Source organism: Ochotona princeps, chromosome 4 (genome assembly GCF_030435755.1).
Source record: "Ochotona princeps isolate mOchPri1 chromosome 4, mOchPri1.hap1, whole genome shotgun sequence".
Lineage (NCBI taxonomy): Eukaryota > Metazoa > Chordata > Mammalia > Lagomorpha > Ochotonidae > Ochotona > Ochotona princeps.
Genome location: NC_080835.1, coordinates 12065388 through 12076762, shown reverse-complemented (window position 1 = coordinate 12076762; position 11375 = coordinate 12065388).

Genomic DNA, 11375 nt, shown 5'->3' with positions numbered 1-11375 from the left:
GACCCAGGTGGAGTTTCTGGCTGTCCTGGTCCAGCCCCAACTGTCACTGCCATTTGCTAAATGAACCAATAGTTAGAAGATCTTTCTCTCTGTCTTTCTTTCTGCCACTCTACCTTTCAAATAAATAAAATAATTCTTTACTTTAAAAATTAGAGATCCAAGTGCCAAGCTAAGACAACTTATTCCAAAGGTTAACTCCCCCAATGAACAGTGTTCCTACGAATCAATGAAGTCAGGCACTCTTGTAGAAAATGGACAAAAGAAATGGCAGCATACGGACCCAGCGCGGTGGCCTAGCAGCTAAAGCCCTCGCCTTGAACACGCCAGCATCACATATGGGTGCTGGTTCTAATCCCAGAAGCCCTGCTTCCCATCCAGCTCCCTGCTTGTGGCCTGGGAAAGCAGTCAAGGACGGCCCAAAGCCTTGGGACCCTGCACCCACGTGGGAGACCTGGAAGAAGTTTCTGGATCTTGGCTTCGGATCAGCACAGCACCGACCTTTGCGGTCACTTGGGGAGTGAACCATCGGACAGAAGATCTTCTTCTCTCTTTCTGCTCCTCTCTGTATATCTGACTTTGCAATGAAAATAATAAATCTTTTTTTAAAAAAAGAAATGGTAGCATAATTTAGTCAGAAGGACTACTTGTGCTTTAAGCATGTGAAAAGATCTACTGTGCTCATAATAGGAAAAAAAGCATGTGAAAACCGCACTGTTCCCAGTTCGCTCCTGTCAGTTTCACATGCGCACATACTAATTTTTTTTTTTTAAGTTTGATAACACACAGTTTTGGGAGTGTGGGCAAACAGTCACATATTTTGTTGGCAGCAACAAATTTGTACAATCCCTGTGATGTTGTAAATTGCCAGTAACTATCAAAATCATAAATTTACATTCCTTTGATTCACAACTTCTGCTTCTAGGCATTTTATCCAGTAGATAGATTTAGCAACGCGTGAAATAACGTACAGACAGGCTTATTTACCACTGCTAAACTTTGCGAAAGATTTCTATACTCATCAAAAGCAGTCTGCTTAGATAGATGATGGTACAGCCACATCAAGAAGCAAGGAAGGCAGCTATAACAAAAATAAGGAATCTGTGTATATATGGAGAGACAAAGTTGTTAAAGATAAACTTTAAGAGAAAAAGGACAAAATAGTGTACACTGTGAAAAGTTCATTATAATCCCTCTCTAACTCCATCTTTCACACAAATTTTTTTTAATGAGGAGGGTTTTTTTTTTTTCAGAGATAGCGTGGCTTGATGTGGGGGCAACACCATTTTTTAACACCTTTTCCTAAAAGATTTGTTTATTTTTATTGAAAGTCGGATATACAGAGAGGAGGAAAGACAGAGAAGATCTTTTGTTCGCTGATTCACTCCCCAGGTGGTCTTAATGGCTGGAACTGAGGCGCCGATCCAAAGCCAGGAGCCAGGAGCCTCTTCCAGGTCTCTCACATGGGTGCAGGGTCCCCAGGCCTTGGGCCATCCTCGACTGCTTTCCCAGGCCACAAGCAGGGAGCTGGATGGAAAGTAGGGGCACTGGGATACAAACCAGCACCCAGATGCGATCCTGGCGCATGCAGGGCAAGGACTTTAGCCACTAAGCTACCATGCTGGGCCCTTAAAAATTAATTTTTAAAGATTTATTTATTTTACTTGAATGTCAGAGTACAGAAAGAGAGGAAGCAACAGAGAGAGAGATCTTCCATCTGGTGGTTCACTCACCAAATGGCTGCAATAGTTTTTTTTTTTTTTTTTTTTTTTTTTTTTTAAAGATTTATTCATTTTATTACAGCCAGATATATACAGAGGAGAGACAGAGAGGAAGATCTTCCGTCCGATGATTCACTCCCCAAGTGAGCCGCAACGGGCCGATGCGCGCCGATCCGAAGCCGGGAACCTGGAACCTCTTCCGGGTCTCCCACGCGGGTGCAGTGTCCCAATGCATTGGGCCGTCCTCACCTCAACTGCTTTCCCAGGCCACAAGCAGGGAGCTGGATGGGAAGTGGAGCTGCCGGGATTAGAACCGGCGCCCATATGGGATCCCGGGGCTTTCAAGGCGAGGACTTTAGCCGCTAGGCCATGCCGCCGGGCCCAAGGCTGCAATAGTTTGAGCTAAACCAATCCAAAGGTGGGAACCAAGAGCTTCTTCTGGGTCTTTCATGTGAGTGCAGGGGCCCACGGCCTTGGGTCATCCTCTGTGGCCCTGCTAGGCCATCGGCAGGAAGCTGGCTTGCAAGCAGGGCAGCCAGGACATGAACTGGTGCCCTTATGGGATGCTGGTGCTTGAAGGCAGGGGATTGACACGTTATGCCATTGCGCAGGACCCCAGTAAGTCTACTTTTTTATTGTTTGTGTTTTAGTATATAGAATGGGGGTTGATATTAACATGCACTGGGTTAAGCTGCCACCTGAGATCCCAGCATCTTATATCAGAGTGCTGGTTTGATTTCTGGTACTCACCTTCAAAACCAGTTCCCTGCTGATGCACCTGAGAGGAGAGCAGAAGGTATCCTTCCACCCACATAGGACCCACGTGGAGTCCTTCACTCCCAGCTTCGGCCTGGCCCAGCCAAAATAAGCACCTTGTCCACACAGTTGACCCTGCCCACCTTTGGTCATCTTTGAACTATTGTACAGGTATCATTGATTCCCTTCTCCTATACTATGAAGACAACAGTTTTATTTACATATTCATTTTACTGTCCGATCAAAAGATGTGTCCTTTGATTCTAGCATGTGCCTGATTCTGTCTTGATTATAAAGTAGAATGATATCTTTGCCATGAATCCCTTTTTCATGTGCTTGAGAGTTGTAATTTTACCTTTTCCCTGAAATTTTATCTGTCAACACTGTAGACTAACTTGGAAAGATGCTCAACAAATGGTTTGAGGGCAGGTTTTTTTGCCCAACAGATAAGCCAACAGCTTGAGGTGCTGGCTTTCTTTTCTTTTTTCTCATTTTTTTAAAGATTTATTTTTATTTTCATTACAAAGTCAGATATACACAGAGGAGGAGAGACAGAGAGGAAGATCTTCTGTCTGATGGTTCACTTCACAAGTGGCCACATGGCCAGTGCTGTGTCAATCCGAAGCCAGGAGCCAGGAGCTCTTCCAGGTCTCCCACACAGGTGCAGGGTCCCAATGCATTGGGCTGTCCTCAACTGCTTTCCCAGGCCACAAGCAGGGATCTGGATGGGAAGTGAAGCTGCCGGGATTAGAATCGGCACCCATATGGGATCCAGGCGTACAAGATGAGGACTTTACTGCTAGTCCACGCCACCGGGCCCGAGATGCTGGCTTTCTATAGCTGATCACCTGTGTTTGACTCTCATTCTACTCCCAGTTCCCAATTCCAGTATCCTGGTAAGGAGCATCCTAGGGGCAGCAGGCACTGGCTCCAGTGGTAGGGTACCTGCTACCCACAGGGGAAGAGCTCAACTGAGTTCCAGCTCCAATTTTTGAGCTGACCCAACCCCCCTGTTGTTACAGACATTTGAGGAGTAAACTGACAGATGGGGACTCTGTCTCTCTTTCTTCCTTTTTAAGATTTTTTATTTTTATTTTTATTGTAAAGGCAGATTTATAGAGAAAGATCTTCCATTTGCTGCTTCACTCCCCAAATGGCTGCAACAGGGAAGCTGAGCCAATCCAAAGCGAGGAGCCAAGAGCTTCTTCTGGGTCTCCCATATGGATGCAGGGTCCCAACACATGAGGGCTTCCTCTACTGCTTTCCCAGGCCATAAGCAGGGAGCTGGATGGGAAGTGGGGCAGCTGGGACATGAACTGGCACCCATATTGAATGCCAAACTTAGAGGTAGAGGATTAGCCAGTTGAGCCAATGTTCCAGCTCCTTCTGTCTCAATTTAAAACAGAGAGAGAGAGAGGACCTGGGGTGGGAGGGAGCATAGTGGCTAAAGTCATCGCCTTGCATGTGCTGGGATCCCATATGGTCTCCAGTTCGTGTGCTGGCAGCCCCGCTTCCCATCCAGTTCCCCGTTTGTGGCCTGGGAACCCTGCACCCATGTGAGAGACCCAGAAGAGGCCCCTGGCTTCAGATCAGATCAGCTCAGCTCTTGCCATTGCAGCTGTTTGGGGAGTGAATCAGCAGATGAAAGATCTTCCTCTCTGTCTCTCCTCCTCTCCTCTCTGTATATCTGACCTCTCCAATAAAAAATAAAAATAAATCTTAAAAAAAAAAAAGAGTAAGAGGAAAGAAATGATCAAAGGTAGTGTGTCAGATTTGGGGGGGGGGGGGGGCGGGGAAATTATCAAGGAATGGGATGGAAGAGTTTCTGCCCAATCTGTCTTTCTGCCATTTTCATATGATAAAATTTGAGTAAATATTTTTAATAGAGTGACTGTTCCTTCAAACCGTAGACAATTACGGTGTTTTATTCTTAAATTTTTAGTTGATTAGGGTGATAAGTATCAAGGGCTACAGGAAGGTGGGTGAGATCATCATTTCCACATTCTCTTTTTTTCATTCCTGTACCTGGGGGAAGGGGAAAGATAAGGAGAAAAGCCACACCCAGCCTCCCAAATGGCTCTGAACCCTAGGTCCAACTACCCACCACCTCAGGGTCTCTGATATGGGGCATGCTCTGAGGGTCCTGCTCAAGAGATTTCAACAGCTCAACATTCCGAACTATTGCTGATCTTGCCACTCCAAGCATGATGAAATCTCTCCAGAATCCACTGGTTGACATAGTCCGCGTTAGAGTCTCCGCTGCCCAGTATTTCACTGTCAATGATTGGCTGGGGTAGTTGATCAATTTGCTCTGTCCTCCATCTTCTGTTGTGGTTCCTCTGCAGACGTTAATGGAATGCCCTAACTTCCATGTGCGCCTGGATATGCTGTCCTCTGCTCCATCTACACCACTGAGGAGGCCCAGCTCTGACACATGCACCCCATGATCAGATCATGGAACCTGCAATTCTCAAAATGGTTGGGGTTCTGAGTCCAGCGAGTCAGTTGGGGGATCCCCAAAGAAACTTCATCTGAGGTGATCCCAGATCTGATTCTTGTGTGTGCATGCCAATACAGAGTCTGACACAGTCTGCCGCCCCAATCAGCTTATGCATATGCTGGTGGTTGCAATTGCTGGGTCAGTTCTCTCTCCGGCCCTGTCTTCTACACTAGCCAATGGATGCTGCAGCCCAGCCCGATCCTGCCCTCCACACACTTGGCTCTCACGCAAACCAGTGGGAACAGCCACCTAATCAGCTCAACCTGCAATATTTCCCACCAGGCCAGCCCCCTGCATTGTTTCTCATGCTTGACAGTATGTACAGCAGACTAGTCCAGTATGTCCCACATGCCATTCAGCTCTCATACATGTTAATGGGCATTGAAGCCTAGTTCAACCCAACCAGGCCCACTATCCAGCCCACACACGTGCTGGTGGGTGTCATTTTCTGTCTAGCCATGTCTTCCCCAGTTCTGGTTCTCATGCTCTCCAATGGGAACAGCAACCCAAGAGGGAGGTGCCCACTTTTTCCCTACTGGGCCCACTCCCGGATCTTGTACTCTCCAGCTGGTTCTGGGATTTAACTTGATAGAATTTGCCTCCTGTGCCGGCATCTGCCAGCTGATGCTGTAGCAAAGCCCAACCAACCCACACCCACTCTGACTTATGCATGTACCAGAAGGAACAGTCAACCAAGTCTGGCTTTACCCTGGTCCAGCTCATGTGAGGCTAACAGGTGTTGTAGCCCAGCCTGGTCTGGTCTGCCCTCATCCCAACTCACACTAGCCACTGGGTGGTCCAGTAAGAGAGCCTTTTGCAGTCCTCCTACCAGCTTCACCCCGTCCTCCTGGGGTCTCAAAAGTGCTGGTTGGATGCTACAGCCCAGTCTGGCATGCCTCACCTTGGTATTTGCCAGTGGGTGCTGTAGCCTGGCTGGGCCCAGCTCACCTCCAATTCCAGCTCACGCTGCTGGGGGCTACAGCCTAGCCTAGGCTAGCCTAGCCCAGGTGACCCCCGGTCCTGGCCTTCATGTGAACTGGCTTGTGTTGTGACCCAACTCAGCCCAAATCAAACCCCATTCTGGCTCTTGGATTGATATGAACTGCCCCAGCCTGGTTCACCCCTGGCCTGCGCCAGATGTATGCCTGTGGGTACCACTCTCTGGCCTGGTCTAGGCTGCTCCCTATTGTGGTTCTTGTGCTCACCTGCAGGGACTGTGTCCTAACAGAGGGGTTTCCCAAGCTCCTCCATCAGAACCTCTCCCAATATCAGATCTCACGCCCATGGGTGGATCCATGAGCCAGCCTTACTTAGTTTACCTCCTGTCCTAGCAGAAACAGTAGTCTTTCATAACTGGCTTTCATCCATTCCAGTTTTTACTGTTGGGTGTTGCAGCCCAGCCTGGCCTGGTCCACACCCAGACACAGCTCACACATGGCTCAGCAGGGGCAGAGACCTAGCCTAGCTCGGCCTACACCTACCCTGGTTTTCATGAGCACCAGTGGGTGCTGGAGTCTGCCCCAGTCTGGCACACCCCAGTCCCAGCCCACACTTGTGCCTAGGGATATTGCAGCCAAATCCAGACCAGATAGCAGCCCCCACTCTGGGCTTTACACTCACTAGTGGGAAACACTGTTGTGGGCTGTGGAGCTGATTTACATTGCTTTAGCTGAGCACTCAGGAATCAGGCCTAAGGCAGTAGCACCTGGCCTTTGCAGACTCATTGATGTCCTATTGTCCTGTTAATGGACTTGGGGGGAAGAGGAGATAATATGTAATAAGGAGGCTTTGGAGCAGATGGCTCCCAGCACTTCTACCACCACCATGGTCTCCGTGTGCTTTTCACTTGGACATTCCCCGTGCCTACTATGCCAGCTCAGCGGAAGAATTCTAATCTGTCCAGGCATTTTCATTATTGTGAGACTGGCTTTTTACACAATGTGAACTTGGAGGTTAATGTCAATGATAATGTCTTACAAAAGGGCCTTCTATTATTCCTACTGTTTTGGGTGTCCCCATTGACCTTATGCTAATCAAGGGACCTGTGTTTAGGGTTTCATCCTTTCCTTAATCTTTAGGTTCTCCTTTTCTTTGTAATACAAGATTAGGTTGTAGGATAAGAATTGTAGCAGGAATTCCTATTGTTTTTGGATAAAGCAGATGGCATGGTTGTCCTTAGAAACACCTACTTGACCATGACGGAAAGTCTGAGCCAGAGTTTAACTGATTCTGTATAAATAAAGCGGACGGCTTTATTGCCTTGTCCACTATCATCATGGAATCCTAGTGGTCCGTCTCTTTCTTTCTGCGCCTCGTCCACGCACCCTTCCCGAGTTCCGAAACCCAGGCTGGAGCTGGACTCCGGCAAAACACAATCCAGCCAGGGCATCCCCTTTGCTCTCCAACCGGGCTTGTTCCCAGTCACAGATCTTGCATATGCCAGTGGTTGCTCTGACCCAGCTTAAAATAGTCTCTCCCCTGTCTTATCCTTTACCTTTGGATTCTATAGCCTGGCCTGACCTCACCTAACCCCAGTTCCAACTCTTGTTGGCAGGTACTGGAATTTGGCCCGGTTCAGTCTGCTCCCCTCCCTGAATCATTCAAACCAGTAGGTGTAACAGCCTAGCCCAGCATGACCTACACTCCAACCTGATTTCTGCTCTTGCCAGTGAACTAAGGATTGTTCAGCCCCGCTGGGTCCACCCCCTTCCAAAGCCAACTCACATGCTTGCCATCAGTTGGAGCTACCTTGCCCAGTCTGCCCAACCCTCAGGCCTGGACCACGTGCTCACCAGAGGGAGCTATAACCCAGTAGGGTAGTTTCCCACATTCCCCCACTTGACCAACTCCCAGACCCAGATCTCACGCATGCCGGCGGGTGCTAGGCCATTGCCCGGAATGGCCTGCCCCATCGGTCCCAGCCTTAGTATGAGCTGGTGAATGTTGCTGCCTGACCTCCCCAACATCCTGTTTTAGGATGCACATGTAGGTGCTGCAACCTGGACCTGCCCAGACTATTCTCGGTCCTTGTACCTGTGAGTGTGCAGGTTCCATGGTCACACATAGCTCAACTTATCATCACCCCAACTCTTGAACTAACCAGCGGGATTTGTATTTCTATAGGGTGTGGCCCACATATCCTCCACAGAATCTACCCGCAGACCTGGTATATCTCATGATGGTTGGTGACACGGCCCTGCCTAATGTGACCCGTCCCCTATTCTGACATTCAGTATGGTACTGTGATCTAGCCCTGCTAGACAGGCCCCCAGCCCTAGCTTTCATGTAGACTGATGTGTGGTGGTCAGCAATGTTCTATGCTAACAAGCCCTAATCAGGACTCCCATGTGAGCTGGTGGATCAGTCTCACCCATACAGATATTCCAGTCTCTCCCCTCCAAACCAACAGATCTCAGTCCCCTCGCTTACCTGTAAGTACAGTGACCTGTTGCTGGGAGTCCCTCATGATTCATTCCTGACATATATGTGCAGTGGCCTTATCCATGGATGTCCCTAGGCAGTAATTCCACCCCCTCAAGAGCTCAGAGCTTGCTTCCTGGCAGCCATTGGGCAAAGTCCATGCCAGTTGGCACTGTGGCCGCCCGCAAGCCCTGAATTCGCCCACCATTGGCAGCAGTTGCTGGGGCTAGGGCCCCAAGCAGTGAGTCCGACCTGGCTCAGATAGCCCCAGCAGCCGTCACACTCCCAGGAGGTCCATCCATCCAAGCCCCAAGGACGAAATCACCTGCCCTCCCCTCGGAAAAGTTTGTTTTTTTTTGTTTTTTGTTTTTTGTTTTTTTTAAGAAAATTAATTAAAGGGAAGAGAACAAAAATAGAAAGTATAACTTAGTGATTAAGGACATGGGTATAAGGTCAGCCAGACTGAGGTGTAAAACTGACATTTTCCAAAATAACTTTGAGCAGAGTACTTAACCTCTCTTGGCTGTAGTTAATCTATTACATGGAGATAACAATACCTTGTTACTAATGTCATTGTGAGGATGAAATGAAAGCTCAGTATGAAAAGTTTTAGCACAGGGCATGGCATAAAGTCAACTTATAAAAAACCCAGTTCACAGGAACATTATGGTGGCTGCCATTGTTATCACCCCAAAAATCTACCATCTCCTTGGCATTGGTGCCAAGCCATCGTAGGTGATATTAAATTAGAAAAAAATGGCAAAATGAGAAAGTTTTCCTTTTCTAATTCCTTTTGATTCTTCTCGATTCTTCAAGGACCAAGAACAGCTAAGCGGTTGTTGGCCTAACATTAAGGTTAATTAATATTAGCATCTCCAGTTTTTTAATTGTTTGAAAGAGACAGGGAGAAATCATCCATCCGTTGATTCATTTTCCCATATTCCTGCCATGGCTAGAGCTGAGTCAGCACAGAGCCCCGAATAGACTCGGTCCACATCTTCCACGTGGGAGCACAGTGCAAGCTCCTGGACCATGGACTGCTGCAGACCAGAGCGCCCGTGAGCAGAAGCAGATGGGATGTGGATGCGGGACTCTGCCCATCTGAGAGCAGCCCACGGGGCATCAACCACTGTGCCAAATGCCTGCCCCAATCTTGTTTTTAGTAAGGGAGGCGGGGGCTTCCCTGCAGAGGCTGATTTTAGCTGTCTGCACTGTGTTTCTTTCCACAGCTGCATTCTGACTTCATGAGCCCTGAGTGTTCATTTACAACAGCGGGTCTTCTTCATTAAAGTGATGTTTTAAGTTATATTTTTTAGTATGAACCAAAATATTATCCTGGCTGGATGCATTAGTGTATATTAAATAGGATAGTATTGGGGTTTTTATTATTTTTTTAAAGTCTTTTTTCCCCATTTGTCGATTTCATTTGAAAGACAGGTACAGGGAAGAGGACAGATGGGGGGATATCTTACACGGGCTTGTCAGCAGGACCTCAAGTGGAGCTGCTGGGTTCTGAACACTGTGCCTATATGGGATGTCAGTGCCACAGGCGGAGATTTAGCCTACTACACCATGGTGCTAGCGCTTTTCTTTTAAGAGAAATGAAAATTAAGGCATTTTCAGGGGTCCCTAAAAGCATCACAGATTCGAGATGGCTCTGGATCTAACATGTCATTGGCTCTGGATCATTTATTTATGGTGATTGCTATTGATTTTCCATGTACAGAGGAGATGTCATTTTCTTCATATTTTAAAGTATTCCAATAAGCAAAATGAGTCAAACATGAAAGTAAATAATTGTGTGTGTGTGTGTGTATGTGTGTGTGTTTATAAGAATATAGCAAAAATGGGGGACAGGCCTTGAGGGTAGCAGTTGCGATGCTGCTTGGGACACCCTTGTCCCATGTCTCGGTGCCTGAGATGGGGACCCACTGGGTTTTCCCACCCGTCTTCCTACTAAGGACACCCTGCAGGGCGGCAGATGATGGTTCAGGTACTTGAGTCCTTGCCATCCACGTGGGAGACCCAGATTGGGTCTGGGCTCCTGGCTTCAGCTTGGCCCAGCCCCAGCTGTTGTAAGCATTTGGGAAGTGAACCAGCACATGGAAGACCTATCTCTCCATCTTTCTGTCTGTGTAACTTTGCCTTTCAAATGAATACATAATCTTTTTTAAATTTCATTTTATGACACAGTTCCATAGGCTCTGGGATTCCCCAAGCCCTTCCCCAAGCCCTCCCCCCATACTGATTTCCTCCATATTATTACAGTAGTACAGCTCATAACCAGTCATAATTCCATCACTGCGGGCACGGACCAGGCAGAGAGTCCAGCATCTTATTATCCATTTAAATTCAACAGTTTCCATTAGGAGACCATCCTTGGTCTGAAAGTAGAGCTGGAAGAATATCATCCCCTCAAATGAAAAGCCATAACACAAATAATTCAACAATAGGAAGAAACATGGAAATTTACAACATCATGAAGTTAATTGACATGCTACTGAGTGACCAATGTGTTAGAAAATGCAAATTCTTAACCACATCCTGTAACTACTTCATTGACATCTCAATTTTAGTTTATACATAACCGACTGCTATAAATCTTAAAATGGTTATAGGGTACTATTCAGCTGTCTTGTGTCTTTTTTTCTTCATATTTATATTTAGCAGCTTATAGTATTCAAGCGTGATTTTACTGAACTTCGTGAATTTTAGAATAAGCCAAACAGGCTTATAACTCTAACAAGGCATATGTTAACGATTGAGGAGCAGAACAGTTTTAGGCGGGGTGGACAGAGAAATCTTCAGTACCTTAATGAGGAGTAACTAATCTTTGTGTCCTACCTAGTAAGGCATGTGTGAGTCCAAGCTGACTTTTTCTTGTCTGTTCTAAACTTTCCTTATTGGTCTCTCTCTCTCTGTCTGATCTAATTTGGGGGGGGGGGGGGCTACAGAGCGACTCTGATGGTCATTGCAAGAGA